Here is a 23,988-nt window from a genome sequence, read left to right on the forward strand (position 1 = left end):
CTAGTAAACAGTGTGCTTGCTACGCAAATGTCATTTCAAGGCAAGTCCTGTCGCTTTGTCCCCCGTCTGCTGACTTGCTGCCCCTACATAGAAATTCTAGCTTTCTCAACCCCCATGTCTCTCCCTACGTTTGAAATATGGGGTGGGGTGGGTCTCCAAAGATTCAGACCAACCTGCACCCTCCCCACAGAATCTGAATTCTTTCCAGGAGACTCCCAGCTTTCTCCCAGCCCCCACCTGGAATCTCCTGAGCTGACAGCATCATTTCCCCCTTTCTGGCAGGAAACACCCCCCTTCATGTGAAACCCCCCTCCCCCCACTGCCCAAACCCCAGTCCTCTACCTTTATCTCAACTGCCCTTTATCTCAGTCTCTGTGTGACTCTTATCATCGTCTGCCTTGTTTTATAGTTCTATACTTTTGTGCCAGGCTTATCTCTCTTTCCTGCTGGCTTGGGAGCTCCTGGAGGCCAGGGGTGGAGTCTGATTCCCTTCTGTCCCCCCCCCCCCCCCCCCCCCCCGTGTGCACGGTCAGCATCTGGATAAAGCAGCAGCCCCCTCCCAGGCTTGCCTCTGGACCTTAGCTTATCTGGCTCCTGGACTGTTGTTAGATTTCTCTTCCGATGAGGGACTGTATTCTGTGATTGGAGGAGATTTCCAGCCCCCTCCTCTCTGCAGAGAGGAACGTGAGTTAGGAAGGGCTGCTGTTCTTGTAGGGAGTCACTTGCCAAATGAAGAGGACAGTATATGCTCGGCTATGAAGGCAGTGGCCCAGCACTGCCACGGGGCCCTCTGGGCACTCAGTGTTGAGTGAACTGTTTTGTGGCTTGGGAGGCAGTGTTATTAGTTGTCATTAAGTCAGCTCCGGCTAACGGTGACTTCACATGCAAAAGGACAAAACGTTGTCTGGTTCTGCACCAGCTTCAGGATCAATGGTATACTTTTGTGGCCACTGTGTATTTTGAGTGCTTTCTAACGTCAAAAAACCGATTGCCGTCGAGTCGGTTGCAACTCACAGCAACCCTACAGGACAGAGTAGAACTGCCCTATAGGGTTTCCAAGGAGCGGCTGGTGGATTCAAACTGTCAGCCTTTTGGTTACCAGCCAAATGCTTAACGACTGCGTCACCAGGGTGGCCTCCCACCTCCTTTTAACATAGGGAGCTCATCGTCCAGCCCTTTATCAGATAATATTCTGTTGTGATCCAAAAGGTTTTCATTGGTTAATTTTGGAAGCAGATCGCCAGGCCTTTCTTTCTAGTCTGTTTTAGTTTGGAAGCTCCACTGAAAGCTGTTCACCGTGGGTGACCCTGATGGTATTTGAAATACTGGTGGCATAGTTTCCAGCATCACAGCAACACGTAAGCCGCCACAGTACGACAAACTGACAGACGAGTGGGAAGCCGTTAGGTCGAGAACTGGACCCTGGGAGCCAGAAGGCCTGAGTTCCAGGTCTGGCTTTACCCATTGCTGGTTGTGAGCTTAAGTCAGTTATTTCGCTTCTCTTGCTGTTGGTTGCTTTTCATGGAATCTGACAGGACATCCCTCTGCTCTGGGCCCTGCCTCTGTTACTTGGCTCCTCTCCCGTCATTTCTTCCCTCACACTGTCAGCTCCAGCCATCCCAAGCTACTTCGAGTTCCTCAAAGGCATAGAGCTAGAATGCCCTTCCACTCCCCCTCGGCTTCATCAGCTCTTCGTCTTCTGAATCCCAGGCTTGTCCTGTCTGACTTTCCCAGGCAGAATTAGTTGATCACCTCCACCTCTGTGCCACCCTAGTCCAACTTACCTCACTGAATAGCAATGACCTGTTGACATGCGTCGCTCCCTAGAATGGGGCTTGTGGGTGGCAGGAATTGAATTATATTTCTCCTCCAGTGCCTGGCATGGGGTAGGCTCTCAGGAAAATGCCTGTCAGATAGATGAGAGGATCGGACTAGATGCCCACCAAGAGCTGTTCTAGTTCAGAGCTGCCTGCTTGTACATACTCTCTCACAGGGACCCAGCTATGCCTTCCCCCCGTCTGTTGTTAGTTGCTGTCCAGTCGGCTCCAACTCGTGGCGACACCATGTACCACAGAATGAAATGCTGCCAGGCCCTGCACCCAACCCAACAATTGTTGGGTTGCTCAAGTTGTTGCCATTATGGTTTTGAGTGCCTCCCACCTAGGGGGCTCGTCTTCTAGCACTATATCAGACAATGTTCTGTTGCAATCCATAAGCTTTTCATTGGCTAAGTTTGGAAAGTAGGTTGCCAGGCCGCTCTTCCTAGTCTTAGTTTAGAAGCTTCACTGAAACCTGTCCACCATGAGTGACCCTGTTGGCATGTGAAATACCAGAGCCGTAGCTTCTAGCATCATGTTGGTGTAGTTAGCTGCCATTAACCCTGACTCCTGGCAACCTTATGTACAACAGGACAAAACGTCACCTAATCCTGTGTCATTCTCACAAGCATGTTCGAGTCCATGGTTACAGCTGTTGTGCCAGTCCATCTCACCGAGAGTCACATGTGCCCTTGTTGGTGCTCTGCTTCACCGAACATGATATCCTTCTCCAGTGATTGATCCCTTATGATGACGAGTTCAAAGCAAGAGAGTCAGACAATGTTCTGTTGTGATCTGTAAAATTATTATTGGCTAATTTTGCGAAGTAGATTGCCAGCCCTTTCTTCCTAGTCTGTCTTAGCCTGGAAGCTCTGCTGAAACCTGTTCACCGTGGGTGACCCTGCTGGTATTTGAAATGTCATTGGCATAGCCTGCAGCATGACAGCGACATGTAAGCCATCACAGTATGACAAACTGACAGATGGCTAGTGGCCTCCCTGTCTAGAGGGCTATTTTAAAAGCAGGCGGATGTTCTCCTAACAGTCCCATCCGGTTAAGTCCTTCCAGTGTGGCGTTCTGAGAAGGACTGTCATGGAGGATGTACAGTTATTTGTGGAGATTAGAAGAGGAAACTCCTGGTGCTTTAAGATCACTGCCTTGCTGTTTTTGGAAAAGACGCCAAGGGCCTAGTGCTCGTGAATGGAAGGGTGGTGATATCACCTCTCTGTCTTTAGCCCCTGGAAGGAGAAGCACTGTTTATTCCGGGGCGTACAATCAGGAGTGAGCCATCTCGCACACCAGCTCTTAGCATTGCTTAGCTTACATCAGCCCCTTTGCAGCCGGCCACTGGGACGCCGGCTGACCAGGGCCCCCCGCCTCCACAACAGCCGTTGCGTTAAGTGGTCTTCGCGCAGCTTCTGCACGGCGGATCCGGCCGATGTTTATTAAGCTTTTACCTGGTACCTTGGAATGGTATAAAACAGAGCCAGGGCAGATCCTCATCCACTTTGCTCAGAAACCATACTCTAGGGGTCGCGTCCTCTGCTCAAGGGTTCTGACAGTGTCTCGTATGAAAAACTCCTTTAGAATTTAGGACCAGGCAAACGGAGCCTCCCCTGGGAAACTAGGTAGCGTCCTCCTTTGATAGTGAAGAGGAAAGTGGGGAAGGGAGTTATGTATTGTTTGTACACAATGTACCTCACAGGAGCCCTGGTGGGGCAACGGTGAAGTGCTGGCTGCTAACTGAAAGGCTGGCGGTTTGAACCCACCCAGTGGATCCATGGGAGAAAGACCTGGTAACCTGCTCCCGTAAAGATTACAGCCTAGAAAACCCAATGGGACAGTTCTACTCTGTCACGCAGGATCGCCATGAGTCGGAACTGACTTGAGAGCACACGACAACAACAACAACGTGTACCTCATACGTGGAGGGGCTTTCCCATGCCCCTCCCCTGCCTTCCCAGAGAGAGAATTAAGACACAGGAAGGTTAACTGATTTGCCCAGAATCTCTAGATTTGTCTCCGGTTCTGCCTGCCTCCTTCTATACCACACTGTCTTTCCAACTGATTCTGATTCCCTTTGCGGGATACTCAGAATGAAATGTGATAGCCTACCTAGCGACTACATTCGCTTGCCCTCGTGGTGAGTGTATTCACTTCTGTTGCCCCCGACTCATGGCAACCCCACACGCAACAGAGCGAAGCACCACGGCCTGATCCTGCACCGTCTCCATGATCAATCGCAGGTCAGACTGTTGTGATCCACAGGCTTTTCATTGGTTGATTTTCAGAAGTACATCTCCGGGCCTCCTTTGTCTTAGTCTGGAAGCTCCGCTGAAACCTGTTCAGCATCATAGCAACAGACAAGCCTTCACCGAAAGATGGGTGGTAGCTGCGCATGAGGTGCCTTGGCCAGGAATCGAACCTGGGTCTCCTGCATGGATGACAAGAATTCTACCACTGAACCACCCTGTGCGTGTTAATATGTAAATCTATCTCTGTTCTTTATAAAGTCAACACAAAAGCTTTCTGGAAAACAGTGGACAGATAGTCGATTGAATACAATAAATAGCACAGCAGTGTGGCTGGGGAGCTGTGTCCCACAGATCACACAGGGTGTGTGTGTGATAAGTGCGCTTTGAAGGACAGTAGCAGAGACGCCCTTTCTGGGCAAGGCTGTCAGGGTTGACTTCCTGGAAGAGGCAGGGTTTGAATGAGGCCTTGAAGAATGGAGAGAATTTTGATAAGCAGCAGCATCTGTACAGGTGTGCAGGATTAAAGAGTCTGAAATCTCTGGTTAGGACAGAGCAGGTCTTCTGATACGAAAGGAGGGAATTGTCCCGAAGCTAAAGTGGGAATCCTGGGGATGCCTTTTCAGATCCTCTGTGGCCTCAATGGAACGTCGGAGAACATGAGAGCGGGAGGCCCTCCCGTGTTAAGGATGAGAGGCTGAGGCTGGCAGAAGAGGCCTGATCTGCCCAAGACCTCTCAGCCAGCCTGAGCCCTGGTCCCCTACTGACCAATAGGTGCTCTTTAAACCAGTGAGGCTGAAGACAGGCAGCGGTCCTGGGCCTTGTTCTGTTTTCTGTAAAATGGGTACAGGAGTACCGACTTCCTCAAGCCTAGCCCGGCAAATACTATGACAAACTTGCGCTACAGTTTTGTGGGCAAACACATAAGAGTGCTGTTAGGAGGGGAGGGCTGGCGATTGCTTAAATTACCCTTACCCGTATTAACAACCACCCTTGCGAAAGGACAGAAAGAAAATCATCCAACAGGGAGGGTTCGGGTAACAGACCAATCAAAAATCCAAGCAGCAACCTTGGGGAAAGGGCATTTGCAAAGGCAGGCCCATTCCCCATCCCTGCTGAGGCCTCACCTCCTCCTTCTCAGGGCTTTTCCTTGAGTGCCTCTTCGCAGTCTCTTCTGTTATGCAAGGGGTCTGTCCCTGTGGCAAGGAAATTGAAGGTTAAGGTCATAGACATCAGCAGAGTCCTGGATTCAGGGCAGAGGGACAGAGTTTTCAAGAGCAGCAGGCATCAGGCTGATCCGAATCTCAGAGCAGAAACTGAGGCTCAGACTGCTGTGAGGAGCAGACAGACAGCCCATGGAGTGGAGTACCTGTGTTTATAATAATACCACTTGTCATATATCACTTACGTACGTGCAGTACTTTCACAACTACTCTGACTCAAGCTTCCCAGAATTCCTGAGAGATAAGGAGAGACTGTTACCTACATTTTAGAGAAGAGGAAACAGGTTCAGAGAGGTGCAGTAACTTGTCCAACTTTGCACAGGCGGTGGTCAGAGCCAAAACTTGTGGCAACACCAGTTGGCCCCAAGCAAAGCTCTTCCTCCTGGGCTCTTACCGTGCTCCACACTTAGATTCTTTACTTCTAGTAGCTCCCCCAGTACAGGGAGCTTGTCTGCCATCATTGTCATGTGTCTGTCTCCCAGATATCTCCAGCATATGGAATAGGGCCCATCATTGATACTCAGAAAGTGTTTGTTGAATGAAGGCTGGAGTGCCAGGATGAGGCCATTGGGCAAATTTCTCGTGTTGATTCTGTCTTGGGGGCCAGAGAAGAGCAAAATCTCCAAGGATGCGTGTCTTAGTTTGGGTTCTCTAGAGGAACAGATCACTGATGTATATATGTATATATAAAAAACCATTTTAGGTTTTAGTTTATATATATATATATGAGACATATAAAACCAAACCAAACCCACTGCCGTTGAGTCAATTGCAACTGATAGCGACCCTATAGGACAGAGCAGAACTGCCCCATAGGGTTTCCAACGAGTGCCTGGTGGATTTGAACTGCCGACCTTTTTGTTAGCAGCCGTAGCTCTTAACCACTGTGCCACCAGGGTTTCCTATATGAGACATATATGTGAGAGAGAAAGATAAATACGTACATATGTACTTCAAGGGACTGGCTCATGCAGTTGTGGGGCTGGCAGGTCCAAAATTCCTAGGTCAGATGGCAGGCCAGAGGTTCCTGCCGTCTTCTGTCCTAGGATCCGTAGATCAGGTGATGAGAAGAGTTCAGGGTGAAAAGAGAGAGAGCTCTGCCAGAAGATCCCTTTATATTCTAGAGGCAGACCAATCCCCAAGGAAACTCCCTTTTCAACTGATGAGTTAAGCACATCAGATCACATCATGGAAGGTGATTACATTACATTACGTTATGTAACAGCAGCCAGTCCAGTATCTGGCCAAACCACTGAGAATCATAGCCTAGCAAAGTTGACACATAAATTAACCATCACAATGATTTCCCTGCTTCAGCCCTCCTACACCCTCTACCAGAAGGGCCTATCGCTGCTGAAGGGTGTCCCCATGTCCCCTTTGTACACAGCTACCCTGAAGTCTCCTACACAAGGCAGTGTTGACACCCAGTGTTGGCCCCCCTTCTTCCAGAACTGGTCTTTCCTAAGAGGAGCTTGGGGACGTTGGCGGTTCCGTGGTAGAATTCTCGCCTTCCGTGTGGGAGACCTGTGTCCGCTCCTGGCCAATATACCTCATGCACAGCCACCGCCCGTTGTCAGTGGAGGCTTGTGTGTTGCTGTGATGCTGAACGGGTTTCAGCAGAGTTTCTAGACTAAGACAGCAAGGGAGAAAGGCCTGGAGGTCTAGTTTTGCAAAATGGCCAGTGAAAACCCTATGGATCACAATAGTCCAGTCCACAACCGATCACGGTGATGGCACAGGACTGGGCAGTGTTTGGTTCCATTGTGCATGGGGTCGCCAAGAGTTGGGGGCCAATTAAACAGCCACTGACAACAACAACAATGAAGAGGAGCTTAGGGAGACCCTTAACCCAAAGGAATGACCTCCTTAAGGAGGCATTTCAGGCTAAGGTGGGGCTTCCCAGGGACTGGCTCATGCAGTTGTGGCCTTTTTCCTCCTGGACTTTTCACCTTCGAATCTTTCCAAATGCGTTTTGCCCTCTGGGTGCCCTGTTAGGGGTTGGTATGTGAGTAAGACAGATGAAGTATTAGTATGTCTTCCCTCTGAGGCTCTTTATGTCCCTTCTGGGCAATGGCTCTTGGTGAGGACTGAATTTTCTCTTCTTTCTTCCCCCGGAGGGTCTTCCTCCCAGGTGCCCTGGAGTCTGACTGATTCGAGCTGTGGGGTGGAGTGAGGTGTGTGCTCTTTGATGTCTACTGCCTCCTGGGATTGGACCTCCTCCCGACCTCACCTGGCACAGTCCTGGAGGGAGTCCAGGCAGCCCTGGGCAGGGCCCACCAGGTGTCCTGGGTGGGTGGCTCGGAGGGGGACCCTTCAGCTGACCTTTCTGCTGCCTGTCCTCACAGCCTGTCGAAAAGCAGTTTGGAAGGGAGGTGAGAATGGGGAAACCTGTGGCCTTTCCCAGTTTTCAGCAGTGAACAGCTTTCCTCGGCATGAGGCTGGCAGGGCTTCCCTGAGGTTTGGAGCGTGCTTTCTGCTGGCTCAACGATGGCACTCTGGAGAACGTTTCCATTCCCCGCCCCTCTCCTGTTTAAGGGCCCACTAATTGCTTTTCTTGGCGCATTGCAAGAGTTGACTTTTCACTTGTATTTTTTTTTAGAAGGGAGAGAAACCAAACATTTTTTTGCAATTAGAATTTTCCCCTCTTGGGCAATCACAGTGACAGAAAGCATTTAAGTCATGAAAAACATGCTTACCTGAGGCTACCTGAGCAGGGAGCAAAAAACCGGAGCGGGACAGCCAACGTGGAGGAAACTCAGTGGGTTATCATGTACGGAAACAATTATTTCACATTTATTTTGGGTTTGCTTGCTGCAGCATATTTCAATTAGGTCCTCAGTGTTGTGCATCTAACAGGCCAAACGTTTATTGTGGTTTAACCATCTGGTAGGTGGGAGGCCTACAGCCTTCCCCGTCTCAGTCAGTAACTACCAGATTAAAGGAAATTTGTTGGATATGTTTAAGAACCCGACACTAAAACACCATTAATAACAAAAGTCTCAAGAGCTCTGAAAGCACTTTCACTTGTTTAGCCATCAGTTGGACGTGCATAGCTTAAGACTTCATTTTTTTCCCCATGTGTGTGACAGTTTCCAGTACAGGGAAGCCACATCTGGAAAGGGGCTTCGTCACTTGGTCCAGAGCAAGATTCATATCAGCCCAGAATGGATAGGAGCGTGTTAATTTATACTTCTGTGGGACAAATTCCTGCCATTAACATGCAGCTGAGCTCCCATCCTGTGCTGTGGTAGAAAGTGCTAGTTTTCTTCCAGCTCCCATCCTTGGGTGACTCATAGAGGCATTGTGGGCTCATGGTAATGACTGCTATGTCGCTTTTGGCACCAGCATAGTTTGTCCCGCGTTCCTCCGACACCAAGGTTTTATAGTACCTGACTTCACCCATTTTTTATCTTACCTCGACTATTCGTTTCCCCACCCCCAAGTAAAAGTTCTCGGTTTTGAAGAATGTTCTGTTCGACTTTCTAGCAGGAGGGGGAAAAGGAATTAAGAATCCTACGAATCTGAGAGCCGGAAGAAGCATTGGAAAAAAACAAGTCCAAGGGTTTGACCTTTCCTTGAGGAGGAATGACTGTTCATTTCCCTGAAACCTTAAGATTGCAGGGCTGGGTGTGGGCGTTGGCAGGGGAGAGGGATTGGGACTGGAGGGCAGGGCTAGGGAACTGGAGGCTGGCTCACAGCATTCGGGACATCCAGTTCACCCAGGTTGGTCTTGGTGATCTTGTAGCTGCAAGCTGAGTTATTGGTGAGGCCAGGCTGATGCTTCCCAGACTATTGCAACCATAATCTTACGTTATGGAACTTTCCTACCGGCAAGCGGGGAGAAAGCTGCTCTGGGATCCTTGGTCCATAGGCTGGGAGGAACCTCTTCATCTTCAGGTCAGCAGTGCCAGGCACAGTGGCTCGGTGAGGACTCGGCGCCTGCCAGCTATTGTGGGGGAGGAGAAGGCTAGAGGTCCAGCAGCCTGCCCACAGCAGCTGAGCCTTGTCTCTGCTCTGGACAGAGTGGCTGGAGCGTCTCAGTCTAAATAAAGTCAGGCTCTTTTTTTGTGTCATCTTGGTGTGGCTTCTGGTGCTTGGATGTCCCAGCTGGACAGTAGGCCCCTCCAGGACAGGAGCTGAGCTTTCCTTTTTTGGTTTCCTCAGACTGCTTGGCCTGGTTCTGAACTTGGAAGAGGGGTTTCATTGAATCTCTGAATGAAAGAATACTTAGGGAAGGGGGATAATAAGCCATGTCCAGAGAAGCAGGGCTGGCTCAGTCCTGGGAGGGCAGAGCAAAGGACCCTTGACACAAGCAGTGGGCTCCAGCACATGGCCCACCAGCGCCCCCCCCCCGCCCCCGCCCGCCGCCTCACGCAGTTACTACCTGCCAGTTGCTTCCTACTTTCTGCAAAATCTTATCTGGGTGCTTAGAGTCACCCCAAAGGGCGCTGAGCCTGGCAGGCATGCAGGTTCCAGTGTGTGGCTCTCCTCTTTCTCTCCTGGGGCATGTGGGACTTGGAAAAGTGGGAGAGGGCAGGAAGGGCAGGTGGAAGCCCAGCAGAAAGGAAGAGGCATGGAGGGGAGGCATTGGGCTCAGCAGAAGAGAGGGCGGGAAGTTCTGACTCTGGCTTGCTTCTGGATAAGGAACAGTGAAGTGGGACTGGGAGTGCTTCAGTGATGTACCACCCCTGTGACTTTCTGGGCCTTGGTTTCTGTATCCTTCAAACAGCCCCCCAAGGGAGCTGTGTGTATCAGTGAGAGGAAGGATGGTAGCCTAATTTTGTGAACTCCAAGCGGAACGAGATCTTTATCTGTCCTGGGTATGAAGATTGGTGGTGCTGGGAGCTGCGCTCTAAGGCACGCTTAGATGAGGCTTTTAGCAGTCCTAGGTATGAAAGGCAGGAGCCCAGGCGGCTCATTGCTTAAGTGTTTGACTGCTAACTGAAAGTTTGGCGGTTTGAAGCTACCCAGCAGCTCCACGGGAGCCAAAAAAAAAAAAAACCCAAACCCGTTGCTGTTGAGTCGATTCCAACTCATAACAAGCCTATGGGACAAAGTAGAACAGCCTCATAGGGTTTCCAAGGAGCAGCTGGTGGATTCAAATTGCCAGCCTTTTGGTTAGGAGCTCTAACTCTTAAGTACTGCACCACCAGGGCTCCACGGGAGATAGACCTAGGCTACTGGCACCCTAGGACACCCTGTGAGGCAGTTCTACTCTCACACAGGGTTGCTCTGAGTTGAAAAGTGACTAGACGGCACCTAACAACAACAGGATGTATGAAGGTTGGTGGAGTGGAGACTTCTGCCTGCTGGGACTTCCCGGGCTTGGAGGAGCTGGAGCAGCTCACCTGGGATGCCCACTCACCTGGGACTCCCTGCCCTTGCAGAGGTTCTGAGGCAGCTCCAGGAGAAGGTGGCAGACAGCAATAGGGGAGCCTGGGAAGATGGTGCCTACTGAAGCATCATCCTCTGGGCCCCTATCCTGCACTCCAAGAAGTCAAAGCCCAAGGATGGCTGGCATCTGGGTCTCCTGGGGAAGCTGAGTCAGAGTGGAAAGTGTATGGAATTCACTAAGTCACCCTTGCCTTCATTAGGCTAATTAATTAATGTTCGATGTACATTCGCTCCCTTGCTGACTTATGAAATCCATTACCGGGCTGGGCAGTGTCGTGCGCAGTGGTGCCTGGGGAGCAGCACGAACATTTCCGTATCCCCAGTTACAGGGGCTTCACTGCTTAGGGCTGGCGACTGACGAGGAGTTGCACTGTCAGGCTTTATTTGGGAATTTTAGGGCTGTTTATAAATTGACCGTGTTATAATTATCTTACCCGGAATCCTAAGCTGTGATCCATGGTATAGATTATGTGGAAGATAAACTAAGGCTGGGTTGACTTGTGGAAGGTCACCATCTTAGTCATCTATGCTGCTGTAACACAAATCCCACAAGTGGGTGGCTTTAACAAACATTTATTTTCTCACACTTAGGAGGATAGAAGTCCAAATCCAGGGCGCCAGTTCTAGGGGAAGGCTTTCTCTCTCTGTTAGCTCTGGGCGAAGGTCCTTGTTTCCCTTCAGCTTCCATTCCTTAGTTTCTTGGTGATCTTCGAGTGGCATCTGTCTTTCCCCCATTTGTGCTTCCTTCTCTGTGCTTCATCTGCTCTTTTTATATCTCAAAGGCGATTGACTTAAAACACACCCTATGCCAATAGTGCCCTATTAACATTACGAAGACAACCCTGTTCCCAAATGGGCCTGTAACCACAGGGAGTAGGATTTACAACAGATATTTCTGGGGGATGCAGTTCAGTTCGTAACAGACAGATGGATTGAGATCGAGGGGAATTTCACCAAGGATGAGCAGGAACCTCTTTCTTTAGCGCTAGGTCACAATTTAATTTTTTTTAATGAGTTTTAAAAATTTTAAAGTAATATATACACTCATAGTAAGTTGACAAATATAAATTTTAAAAATCCGATAGCCTTGAAACATACTAAATGAAAACTACAATTTTCCTTAGTTCTAAGCAGTTGTGTTTTTGTTTCTATTTTTATTTTGTTTTGTTTTTGCCGTTTTGTTTGTTTTTTAATTAACCTGAACCTATAGGATCGCTATGAGTTGAAATCGACTTGTCAGCAATGGGTTTGGTTTTATTTTTTGAACCTAGAGGTGTGTGGAGCCCTGGTGGTACAGTGGTTAAGACCTATGGCTGCTAACCAAAAGATCAGCAGTTCAAATCCACCAGCCACTCCTTGGAAACTCTATACGGCAGTTCTACTCTGTCCTATAGGGTTGCTATGAGTTGGAATTGACTCGGTTGGCAATGGCTTTGTCTTTTTTGTTGGTATGTAGGTTTGTTCCTGCCTCGGAAAAGGGCTGCTGTCATCCTGGCCAGTTCTGCCTGACCTCTGCCCTTATAGACATAGCCAAGCTTAGCTCACGGGTTGGGTTGGAAGGTGCTGGCTAGCATGCTTGTTTTCCATCGGAATGTTGGTTCCCATGACCAGGTTCTGAGGCTAGCCCACAAGCAAACACATGACCCACTACGCAGCTGAGTTACGAAGCTGTAGTACTGCTACTGCCAGTTGCAGCATCTCAGGCTTCTTGGCCACTTATTCTATCCCAGATACTCATTTCATCCCACAACAACCCTATGAAGTTAGCCCCATTGCACAGGTGAGAAAACTGAGGCCAGAGGGCCCGGAGGGGTAAAGTAACTTCCTCAACGTCCCATGGCTAATAGATTCCAATCCAGGCAGCCTGGCTATGCACCCCTGTGCTGAGCTGTTGCTTTAGACACTTTGCAGCACAGTGAACATGTGGAGTTAAGTAGGTTTTTGAGGGTCCACCTTGGAATCTAAGCATCATGTAGAATTTTTTAAAATAATATTTTGTTACGTTTTCAGTGGTGGTTTATGCAGCAGCTTAGGTTCCCGTTCAACAATTTCTGCACAAATTGTTCAGTGACATGGGTTACATTCTTCACAGTGTATGAACACTTTCATTATTTCCGTTCTGGTTGTTTTGTTTCCAGTAATCTAGTTTCCCTGCCCCCTTATGTTCCCATTTTTGCTTTAAAATAATTGTTGGCCATTTGGTCTCACATAGATGAGTTTTTAAAGGAGCACAGTGATATTCCTTATTTTGTGAGCCAATCTGTTATTTATCTAAAAGGTGACCTCAGGGGCTAGTTCAGTTCAAGTTTTTTTTTCATTTTTTTTTTTTTTTTTTGAGTGGCATGTACTGGTCCGTGGTACCCCTGGAAAAGGGGACACTGCTTATTTTCAAGGCTTGAGCAGCACCTCCCTGAGACCTACACGAACAGGCCTTTGGATGCAGGAATGTTTGAACCAGGAGGCAGACTGCCCTTGTACTGTCGTGCACTTGCCCACACCAAGCCATTGGTCCAGGACCTGCAGGTGGAAACACTCATACACCTCCTGGGAGCACAGCATGGTGGTGGCGCTACACTATAAGGGCCCCAGGGTGTGTAGTCACTTGGTGGCCCTGAGTTGCTGAGCCCTGTGCAGCTGGAGCCGAGCACACACACCCCCACCTCAGCCCTGCCTAGACACTGGGGCTTCAGAGGCTTTATTTTTAGCCCCACAGCCAGTGTGATGCCATCACTATGGAGATAACGGGCGGGGGGGAGGTGGTGCCCAAGAGGCAGCACGATTTCCCCACCCACGAAAGAAGAAGAGGGTCCTGCTTCCTCCTGGAATGAGGTTCCCCAGGCAGGTGGGTTCCTGGTACAGAGATCAGTCACAGTGTGCATGTGTGTGACAGAGACATGCACAGAGACAGGGAGAGACACAGAGCTGCTGCTGCTGTGAATGACTGAGGTCTGGGCTTGTGGCTGTATGGAGACCGTGCTCACCACTGGTCTGCGCTTTGGCTGGCTCTGGATGAACTGCACCAGGAGTCTGAAGACCCAGTTTCAGCTGAACTGTGTGATGCTGGCAAGGCTGCTTTACCTCCCTGGGCTTTGCTGTCCTCACCTGGCAAGATGAGATGTTAGCTTCTGCTCTACCCACTCCCCTGGATCTAATGCCGTAATAGATGCAGGCAAACTTTGAAAGTACACAATAAGAGACAGGCTGTGTGTGTACGTGTGTATATGTACATATCAAATCACCATTCTGAGGCCAACATTCCACTCGGTGGTTGTTGTTGTTAGGTGCCATCTAGTCGGTTCGGACTCATAGCGACCCTGTGCACAACAGAACGAAATGCTGCCCGGTCCTGAGCCATCCTTACAATCGTTGTTATGTTTGAGCCCATTATTGCAGCCACTGTGTTAATCCACCTCGTTGAGGGTTTTCCTCTTTTCTACTGACCCTGTACTTTACCAAGCATGATGTCCTTCTCCAGGGACTGACCCCTCCTGACAACATGTCCAAAGTATGTAAGATGCAGTCTTGCCATCCTTGCTTCTAAGGAGCATTCTAGTTGTACTTTTTCTGAGACAGATTTGTTCATGTTTTTGGCAGTCCATGGTATATTCAATATTCTTCGCCAACACCACAATTCAAAGGCGTCAGTTCTTCGGTCTTCCCTATTCATTGTCCAGTTTTCACATGCATATGATGTGATTGAAAATACTATGGCTTGGGTCAGGCGTACCTTAGTCTTCAAGGTGACATCTTTGCTTTTCAACACGTTAAAGATTTCCCCAGTGCAATGCATCTTTTGATTTCTTGACTGCTGCTTCCTTGGCTGTTGATTGTGGATCCAGGTAAAATGAAATCCTTGACAACGTCAATCTTTTCTCCGTTTATCATGATGTTGCTCACTGGTCCAGTTGTGAGGATTTTTGTTTTCTTTATGTTGAGGTGTAATCCATACTGAAGGCTGTGGTCTTTGATCTTCATTAGTAAGTGCTTCAAGTCCTCTTCACTTTCAGCAAGCAAGGTTGTGTCATCTGTGTCTTCCTCTAGTCCTAATGCCCCGGTTCTTCTTCATATCATCCAGCGTCTCGGATTATTTGCTCAGCATACAGATTGAATAGGTATAGTGAAAGGATACAACCCTGACGCACACCTTTCCTAACTTTAACCCCCCCCAGTATCCCCTTGTTCTGTCTGAACAACTGCTCTTGATCTATGTATAGGTTCCTCATGAGTACAATTAAGTGTTCTGGAATTCCCATTCTTCACAATGTTATCCATAATTTGTTATGATCCACACAGTCAAATGCCTTTGCATAGTCAATAAAACACAGGTAAACATCCTTCTGGTATTCTCTGCTTTCAGCCAGGATCCACCTGACATCAGCAATGATATCCCTGGTTCCACGTCCTCTTCTGAAACCAGCCTGAATTTCTGGCAGTTTTATATATTGCTACAGTTGCTTTTGAATGATCTTCAGCAAAATTTTGCTTGCACGTGATATTAATGATGTTGTTCTATAATTTCCACATTCGGTTGGATCACCTTTCTTAGGAATTGGCATAAATATGGATCTCTTCCAGTCAGTTGGCCAGGAAGCTGTCTTCCATATTTCTTGGCATAGACGAGTGAGCACCTCCAGCACTGCATCTGTTTGTTGAAACATCTCAATTGAAATTCCGTCAATTCCTGGAGCCTTCTTTTCCGTCTGTGCCTTCAGTGAAGCTTGGGCTTCTTCCTTCAGTACCATTGGTTCTTGATCATATGCTACCTCTTGAAATGGTTGAATGTCGACTAATTCTTTTTGGTATAATGGCTCTGTGTATTCCTTCCATCTTCTTTTGATGTTCCCTGCATCATTTAATATTTTCCCCGTAGAATCCTTCACTATTGCAACTCGAGGCTTGAATTTTTTCTTCAGTTCTTTCAGATTTTTATCAGCTTCTGCAGTCTGAAAAATTGATCAAACATGCAATCAGGATGCACTGATAATTACGGGCAATTGGAATGCGAAAGTTGTGAACAAAGAAGGATCGGTAGTTGGAAAATATGGCCTTGGTGATAGAAACAGTGTCAGAGATTGAATGATAGAATTTTGGAAGACCAACTGGTTCTTCATTGCAAATACCTTTTTTTCACCAACATAAACGGCAACTATACATGTGGACCTCACCAGATGGGACACACAGAAATCAAATCGTCTACTTCTGTGGAAAGTTATGACAGAAAAGCACAATATCATCAGTCTGAACAAGGCTGGGGATGACTGTGGGACAGACCATCAATTGCTCATATGCAAGTTCTAGCTGAAACTGAAGAAAATCAGAGCAAGTCCACGAGAGCCAAAATACAACCTTGAGTATTTCCCACCTGAATTTAGAGACCATCTCAAGAATAGATTTGACACATTGAACATTAATGACCAAAGACCAGACAAGTTGTGGAATGACATCAAGGACATCATACATGAAGAAAGCAAGAGGTCATTAAAAAGACAAGAAAGAAGGAAAAGACCAAGATGGATGTCAGAGGAGAGTCTGAAACTTGCCCTCGAATGTTGAGCAACTAAAGCAAAAGAAGAGATGATGAAGTAAGAGAACTGAACAGAAGATTTCAAAGGGCGGCTCAAGAAGACCAAGTGAAGTATTATAATGACATGTGCAAAGAGCTGGAGGTAGAAAAACAAAAGGCAAGAACACGCTCAGCATTTCTCAAGCTGAAAGAGCTGAAGAAAAAAAATTCTACTCGGTAGACCATCTAAATGTTTCTTCCTACTCCTTCTTTGTCTCTCTGCTTTTCCCTGTATTTTGGTTTCTCCTTCAGAAGACAGAGAAAAGAGTCCTTCCCATGAATTATAATAAAAAATATATCTGGGAAGGGTGAAACATTCTCCTTTCCCTGTCTTACTTACCTAGTGCTGCTATAACAGAAATACCACAAGTGAACAGAAATTTGTTTTCTCACAGTTAAGAAGCTAGAAATTCAAATTCAGGGTACCAACTCTAGGGGAAGGCTTTCTCTCTGTCGGCTCTGGGGGAAGGGCCTTGTCTCTTTTCAGCTTCTGTTTCCTGGTTCCTTGGCGACCTTCAGTAGTGTGTGTATCTTTCCTTCAGTTTGTGCTTCCTTCTCTGAGCTTAGTCTCTTTTTACATCTCAAAGGTGATTGGTTTAAAACTCACCCTTTACTGACATGACCTCGTTAACATAACAAAGAAAGTCCTATTCCTAAATGGGATTACATCCACTGGCATATGGGTTTAGGATTTACGACCCATATTTTGGGGGGACACAATTCAATCCCTAACACCCCGCCTGTATGCCATTCCATAGAGTTTATGAAAAGCTCACTCTTCTCTTTTGGCTGTAGCCTTCAGTGGAGAGAGGGACTTGGAGCATTCACTTCCTTCCTGTAGTGGAAGTGACCGAGGCTCAGAGTGGAGAGTGGTTAAGATTTGTCCAGAGACACACAGCCAGTGGACACCAGAGCTGGAATTAGCATCTTTTTCCCTTGACTCTCCCCTGCGTTTTTTCTGCTCACCTGTGAGCGGAGAACCACTGGCATGAAGAGGAACCTCAACGCGAGTTTGCCATGGAGCGACACCCGGCTTTGCAGGACTTGCTGTCCCCTTCCTTTAAAGTCTCAGGCTTGCAGGGCACTTAGAGCCTGTGCATTTGTGGAGCACCTACCGTGTGCCTCCAGAACCAGGTATTGGGGGCAGGGACTCTTCGTTGCCTGCTTACTCACTCTTGCTCCTCGGAGAGGGTGTCCCCGGTTACGGGGCATGACAACATCTGTCTGTCTGGAACACTTGTGCACCTGACGTGGGGCATGTCCTTTTATGACTCGCCTGCTCTCAGTGAGTGGAAAGACAAATACCTTTTCAAAGAGCAGATGCCAACTGCCTGTGTTCCCTTGCACCCACAGCTGAAGGGTGAACGGGCGGCCAGTCGCCAAGGGGCAGGCACTTTAGCCCCACAGGGATCAGGCAGCAGGCGTGCAAGGCATCGAATGCACGAGGTGATCTCAACAACCTGCAGATGGCTGGTTTGAGGCGTGGCTCTGCCCGTGACCTGCTGTGTGCTCTCTCTGAGCTTCTGTGTCTTCACCAGCCTTTTGGCTGATCATGGGGTTTAAAAGAGAATGTGTAGAAAGGTGCCTAACACGTTGCCTGGTCCCTAACAAGTACCATGCTCATTCTTGTGCCTGGCTTAGGTGAGGTACTGGGGTACTTGATCCCCTCCAGTGCCTGGGACTACCTGCATTAGGACCTTATGCTCAGACTCAGGCTGTGAAGTGCCCCTGGGGTGATGGGCTTTGGGATTCCAAACTGAACCAGACCTTCCCTCTGCCTGCTTCTACTCTATAGGGTAAGCCTGGGTCTTAGTCTCTAATGTGTCTCCATACTTGATGGATGGATGGATAGATGGCTAGTTGTATGTATGGATAGATGGCTGGTTGGATGTATGTATGTATGATGGATTGATGGCTAGTTGAATGTATGTATGTATGGATAGATGGGTGATGCATGGATGGATGGGTATGGAAAGGTATCCTTCTATGTCTGTTCAGGTGTGTTGATGTAGAAGGGCATCTCTGGGGATCTGGGTGTGCTACAGGGAGGCTTCACCCCCTCATCCTGGGCCAGGCCCATGCTACCTCTGCCCTCTTGCCCTGACCTGGAACTCTGATCACCTCCTGACTCAGCCTGTTCGCCAGGTAGAAACAATAACATTTATTACAGGCAAAATCATGACACCTGGGTTTTCTCTTCTTCCTCTTTGCCCAAGATCTTAAAGTTCTCTTTCGTTTGTCATCCCCTCCCCTTGGAGCAAAGAAGGACTTAGGATGGCGCCATGGTCTTGGGCAAATCAAGTCCCCCCTCTGTTTGCAGCTGAAGGAGGCAGAACCCAGAGCTTCTGCAGGGCCTTTCCAGTCCAGGTGATGGCCACTGTTTTACTGCTGGGAAAATTGTTGGCCAGGAAAGCACGCCCTTTGGCAGAAAGGCAGCAGGCCAATTCAGATGTCCTCATTCCCAGCCTGTCCCTGAATCCTCTGGGCTACTAGTTGTCCATCTTGTGAGTCCTCAGAGAGTCTTTGTGAGTCCATGCAGCCTCACTTCCTGCAGGAAGCCCTCCATGATAGCCTGATTCATACTCAGTTCCTCGGTCCTTGATGTGCACTGTGCATGACACCTCAATTCACAATCCCCTCTGCTGTTACGGTGGTGTGCAGTGCTTTCTCTGTATGTGTGTGTGAGAGAAAGAGAGAGGGAGAGAGAGAGAGAGAGAGTGACTTATCCTCTGTAGGCAGGAACCATTTGTTTGGTGTCTGTCTCTGCTCCCCGAGGACAGGCACCCAGAACCGGTGGGTGTGGACCAGTCTCAAAAACATAAGCAGATGATTTAATACTAGGAAATTTATTTAAAAAAAGAAAGGAAAAAACAGAACAACATATAGTTATTTTAACGTTGTTGTTGTTGTTGTTAGCTGCCATCAAGTCAGCCCCCAACTCATGGTGAGCCCCTTGTACAACTGAACAAAACATTGCCTGGTCCTGCACCGTCCCCATGATCAGTTGTAGATTGGATAGTTGTGATCCATAGGGTTTTCATTGGCTGATTTTCAGAAGTAGGTCACCAGGCCTTATTTCCTAGTCTTTCTTAGTCCAGAAGCTCCAGTGTTGAAACCTGTTCATCATCATAGTAATCCACAAGCCTCCGCTGACAGATGGGTGGTGGCTGTGCATGAGGTACATTGGCCGAGAATCGAAGCTGGGTCTCACACATGGACGGCAAGAATTCTACCACTGACCCACCACCGTCCTTGGTCCTTTCAATACATGATAGAAAAGCATTTGATCAAGTTCACCATCCATTGAGGGATAGGCACAGATTTCAACATGATCAAGAACATCTCAAATTAATAACCACTTTACCCTTAAGAGTGAAATACCACAGCAGCATTTCCCAAAGTATGTTTTGAGAAACACGCAAAACATGTAGGATGCCGCTGGGTATTGTGTCAAAAAAGAATTTCGGGGTCAAATAACATCTAGAAACCACTGTTCTGAGAGCCATTCTCATTAAATCAGTCACAAAACAAAAACGCTCTGTCTCATAACTATTAATCATTATTCTGGAAATTGGAGCCAGTGCAATGAGTTAGGAAGAAGAATAGGACATAATTCTGAGAAAGGTGGTTGCAAGAATGTATTTAAATGGATCCAATGATCACCTTAGATTTTCAAAGTAGACAAACTGAGAAACCATTAGAAGTAATAACAGTGTGGTGACCAGTTGCAAAGTAAATGAACAAGACTCATGGTTTCCTGTATGTCAGCAGTAACCAGTGAGGAAATTTAATGGGAAGAAATGTGGTCAGAGGAGAAACACTTGTGGCCCCTGTTTGCTCGCCTCTCAGAGAACCAGTGGCTTTATTTCCTGGTTAGAAATAAATAACACCAGGCAGTCTTAGACAGCCACCAGTGTCTTTTTCGCCTCTGTGGAACCCAGGATCCCAGGAAACGTAGGGGTGGCAATATAAGCTGCAGAGCATTCCGGATCTCTCCTGAGATCCTGGAGAAGCTGTTTCTTGGAGCTGAGCCTCATTCCTAGTGTTTCAGTTACGGAGGAGTGATTTGGAGTCAGGAGACTTAGGTCCTGATCCTAGTTGTACCAGTTACTAGCTGCGGGGCTTGGGTAGAGTTACTCAGCCTCCCTGAACCAGAATCTTTTCTCTGACAATGGAATGACAGTGCCATCATGCAGGGGTTACCCTGAGGCACCTCTGAGGATGTTTCAAACGCATATGCAACTGTACGTTGTTATTAGAAAGGCCGGAAGTGCTTTATTTGCAGCTCGACACCGGTTGAGTATGATGATCTCCGTGGGGTGCAGCTTGAGTAGAGATTGACCTTGGTGCGTCCTCTGAGACAGGGCTTTCGGAATTCCTGTTTGCTTGGTTCTTCCTGCCCTGGACTTCCCAAGGCCACCATGATGAGTGGGCATGAGGGCAGTGTTTGGACCAGACGTGGTGGGAAGAGTCTGGTTGCTGGAAATAAATCATTAACTCCAAGCCAGAGCTGTCACATTATCATCATTAGTACGAGGACACCTCATTTAGCAAGCTTCGTCAGGGGGATGGGGCGTTCTTCACATTTCCGCAGTAATTCTCTTTCTCTTCCTCAAAGGTGGCATCTCTTGCCTCTCTTTCAATACACAGAAAATGCCAGGTATAATTCAGCCTTTGAGGGATCACTGAGTCACTCAGCATACTGGGGTACCAAGATGAAGATGGGAGCCAAAGTTTCGGTGTCATGAGCTGGGCTGCTCTGGAGGCGGTGGAAGGGGTCATCGTGTGTCTATCTGCCAAATGTCCCTCAGGGCTGAAGTCATCGGGCTCCCCCTACTTCATGTTGTTGTTGCTGTCGCTGAAGGAGCCCTGGTGGCCCAGTGGTTAAGTGCTTGACTGCTAACTGAAGGGGCGATAGTTCAAACCCACCAGCTGTTTCACAGAACAAGGACGTGGCAGTCTGCTTCCATAAAGATTGCAGCCTTGGAAACCCTATGGGGCAGTTCTACTCTGTCCTATAGGGTTGCTATGAATCGAAATCGACTTGATGGCCATAGGTTTGGTTTTGGAAAGGAGCCCTGGAGGCACAATGGTTAATCACTTGAGTGCTAACCAAAAGGTTGGCGTTTGAACTCACCAGCTGCTGCACAGGAGAAGATACCCAGTGATCTGCTTCTGTAAAGATTATTGCCTTGGAAACCCTACGGAGCAGTTCTACTCTGTGCTATAGGCTCGCTATGAGTTGGAATTGACTCGATGGCAGCTCGTTTGGTCTTTTTGGTTTTGGTTATTATTGTTGCACAGTGGGATAAACATTGCCCCATCCTGCACCATCCCTTTGAGCAGATGCGTATTCGATCATTGTGATCCGTAAGGTTTTCACTGCTCCCAGCATCATAGCAACAGGTAAGCCACCACAGTAGGACAAACTGACAGACACGTGGTGGTGAGGAATGTGAGGGTCCCAGAACTAAGGGGCACACAGTAGTGTATTTTAAAATAATATATTTAAATGTCACTACGTCGATCACTTTAAAATGGCTAGCTTATGTGAATTTCACCTCAATAAATTTTTTTTTTTAAGTGTATTTTAAAATTGTTTGGAAGACTAATACATATACTTGGTACCAAATTCAAAAGGGTCTACAGGCAAAAGTAAGGCTTCCTTCCACCCTCGTCTTCACCCTCCTAGTTTTCCTTTCCAGAGATAACCACGGTTGCTTGTTTCGTGTGTGTGTGCACGTGTGTGTGTGTGTATACCTGTCAGAGAGATTCTCTGCATATATGAATATATGTAATTTTTTTTAAAAAAACCAACATACATGGCTGGCTACAAACTGCCCTGCACCTGCTTTTTTAACTTGACAGTATGTCAATCCTAGCGATATTTTCTGTTACTTCATTTGAAGTTGCCTGGGTCTTCTTGTTATTTTTTATTTTTTTAATAATATTTGATTGTGTTTTCAGTGAAGGTTTACACAGCAGTTCAGGTTCCCAGTCAACAATTTCTGCATAAACGTTCAGTGACATTGGTTACACTCTTTACTACAATGCGTGATCATTCTCGATATTTCCATTCTGGTTGTTCCATTTTGCCTGATTCTTTTTAATGGTGGTCTTGGTATTCAGCTGCATGGATGCACCACCATGTGTGCATCATGGATTGAATTGTATCCCCCAAAAATATCTGTCAGTTTTGCTAGGCCATGATTCCCAGTATTGTGCAGTTCTCCTCCATTTTGTTTTCTGATAATCCTATGTGTCGTAAATCCTAACCTCTGTGATGTTAATGAGCTGGGATTAGTGGCAGTTATGTTAATGAGGTGGACTCAATCTACAAGATTAGGTCGTGTCTTAAATTAATCTCTTTTGAGATATAATAGAGAGAAGTGAGCAGAGAGACACGGGGACCTCCTACTACCAAGAGCCAGGAGTCTAGCACATCCTTTGGACCGGGGTCCCTGTGCAGAGAAGCTCCTAGACCTGGGGAGGACCTTCGCCAAGAGCCCACAGAGAGTGAAACCCTTCCCCCTGAAGCCGGCACCCTGAATTTGGACTTCTGAACTGTGAAAGAATAAGTTTCTCTTTGTTAAAGCCACCCACTTCTGGTATTTCTGTTATAGCAGCACTAGATGAGTAAGACCTGTGGGAACTTAAATAAGTACGTGAAAGGTTTGGGTCACCCCATCAGGCAAAGAGCCACACCAGCTGAAGTGCTTGCTGAGGGCAAAGGGAATATGGAATGGGTGGTGAAAGAGAGTAGTTCGAAATACCAGTTATGACCACGTGACCAACTGTAGAAAGGAAGACTGTAATTGTTGAGTATTTTCCTCCTTATGCATGTGTCAAATAATTTTGTTTTCTTCACTTATATAAGATGTAAACAGGGCTAGTGTGTTTTCAGTTGTATGCATGTTTGTTGTATCATGTTAGATGCAAGTATGCCTTTGTAATTGTCTTTATTTAGTGACTGTATATGGTTTAAGGAGATGTGTACAGGTGCCAAGTAAGACAAAGGGTGGACTGGGATGGTTAAGCTTGTGTGTCAACTTGGCTGGGCCATAATTCTCAGTGGTTTGGCAGTTATAGTAATGATGTAGTTTGGCAGTTATGTAATGATGTAGTCATCTTCTAGGATGTGATCTGATGTGATCAGCCAATCAAGTTGTAAGGGGAGGGTTTCCTCAGGGGTGTGGCCTGTATCCTATATATACACACACATGTATATACCTATAGACATTCTAGCACAGTTTGCTTGCTTGCTCTGGATTCTGAATCTGGCTTGTCATCATCCGACTTCTGGTTCTTGGGACCTGAGCCAGTGGCCTGTCATATTGCCGGCTGATTTTGGGTTCGTCAGCCCCTGCAGCTATGTGAGTCAGGAGAATCCTCCAGCCTGACACCTGACCCATGGACTTGGGACTTGCCAGCCTCTACAGCCACGTGAGCCATTTCCTTGAGATAAATCTCTCTCTCTTTCTCTATATATACACATACACACTTTGCTGGTTTTGCTTCTCTAGAGATACCCATCAACAGCTACCTGAGGGGAGGAGAAAGGAATAGTGCCAAAGGAACCTTTATTTGTAACATTCCAACTTTTTGAAAGGGGAAAGGAAACGTGTATTACTTGTAAACATACAAAGTAATAACAAAAATAATAATACTTAGATGAGTAAGACCACCCTTCCCTGCTGACAGGGTTTTAGGCTGTGATGGCAGAAGGTAGGGAGGAGATG

General features: G+C 47.5%; 1 protein-coding gene across 9 annotated transcripts in view; it reads left to right on the forward strand.

The window, feature by feature from the left end:
• PITPNM2 (phosphatidylinositol transfer protein membrane associated 2) overlaps positions 1-23,988 on the forward strand; it is a 144,417-nt gene that overhangs the window by 981 nt on the left and 119,448 nt on the right. The window contains exon 1 of one of the 9 annotated variants that reach the window (XM_049865261.1): positions 8,988-9,015. The exons of 5 other annotated variants lie outside the window; for them this stretch is intronic. The gene's annotated coding sequence lies outside the window, so the exon portion shown is untranslated. 3 more of the 9 variants (XM_049865256.1, XM_049865255.1, XM_049865259.1) reach the window with 3 other exon arrangements.

This window comes from Elephas maximus, chromosome 22 (assembly GCF_024166365.1).
Source record: "Elephas maximus indicus isolate mEleMax1 chromosome 22, mEleMax1 primary haplotype, whole genome shotgun sequence".
Classification (NCBI taxonomy): domain Eukaryota; kingdom Metazoa; phylum Chordata; class Mammalia; order Proboscidea; family Elephantidae; genus Elephas; species Elephas maximus.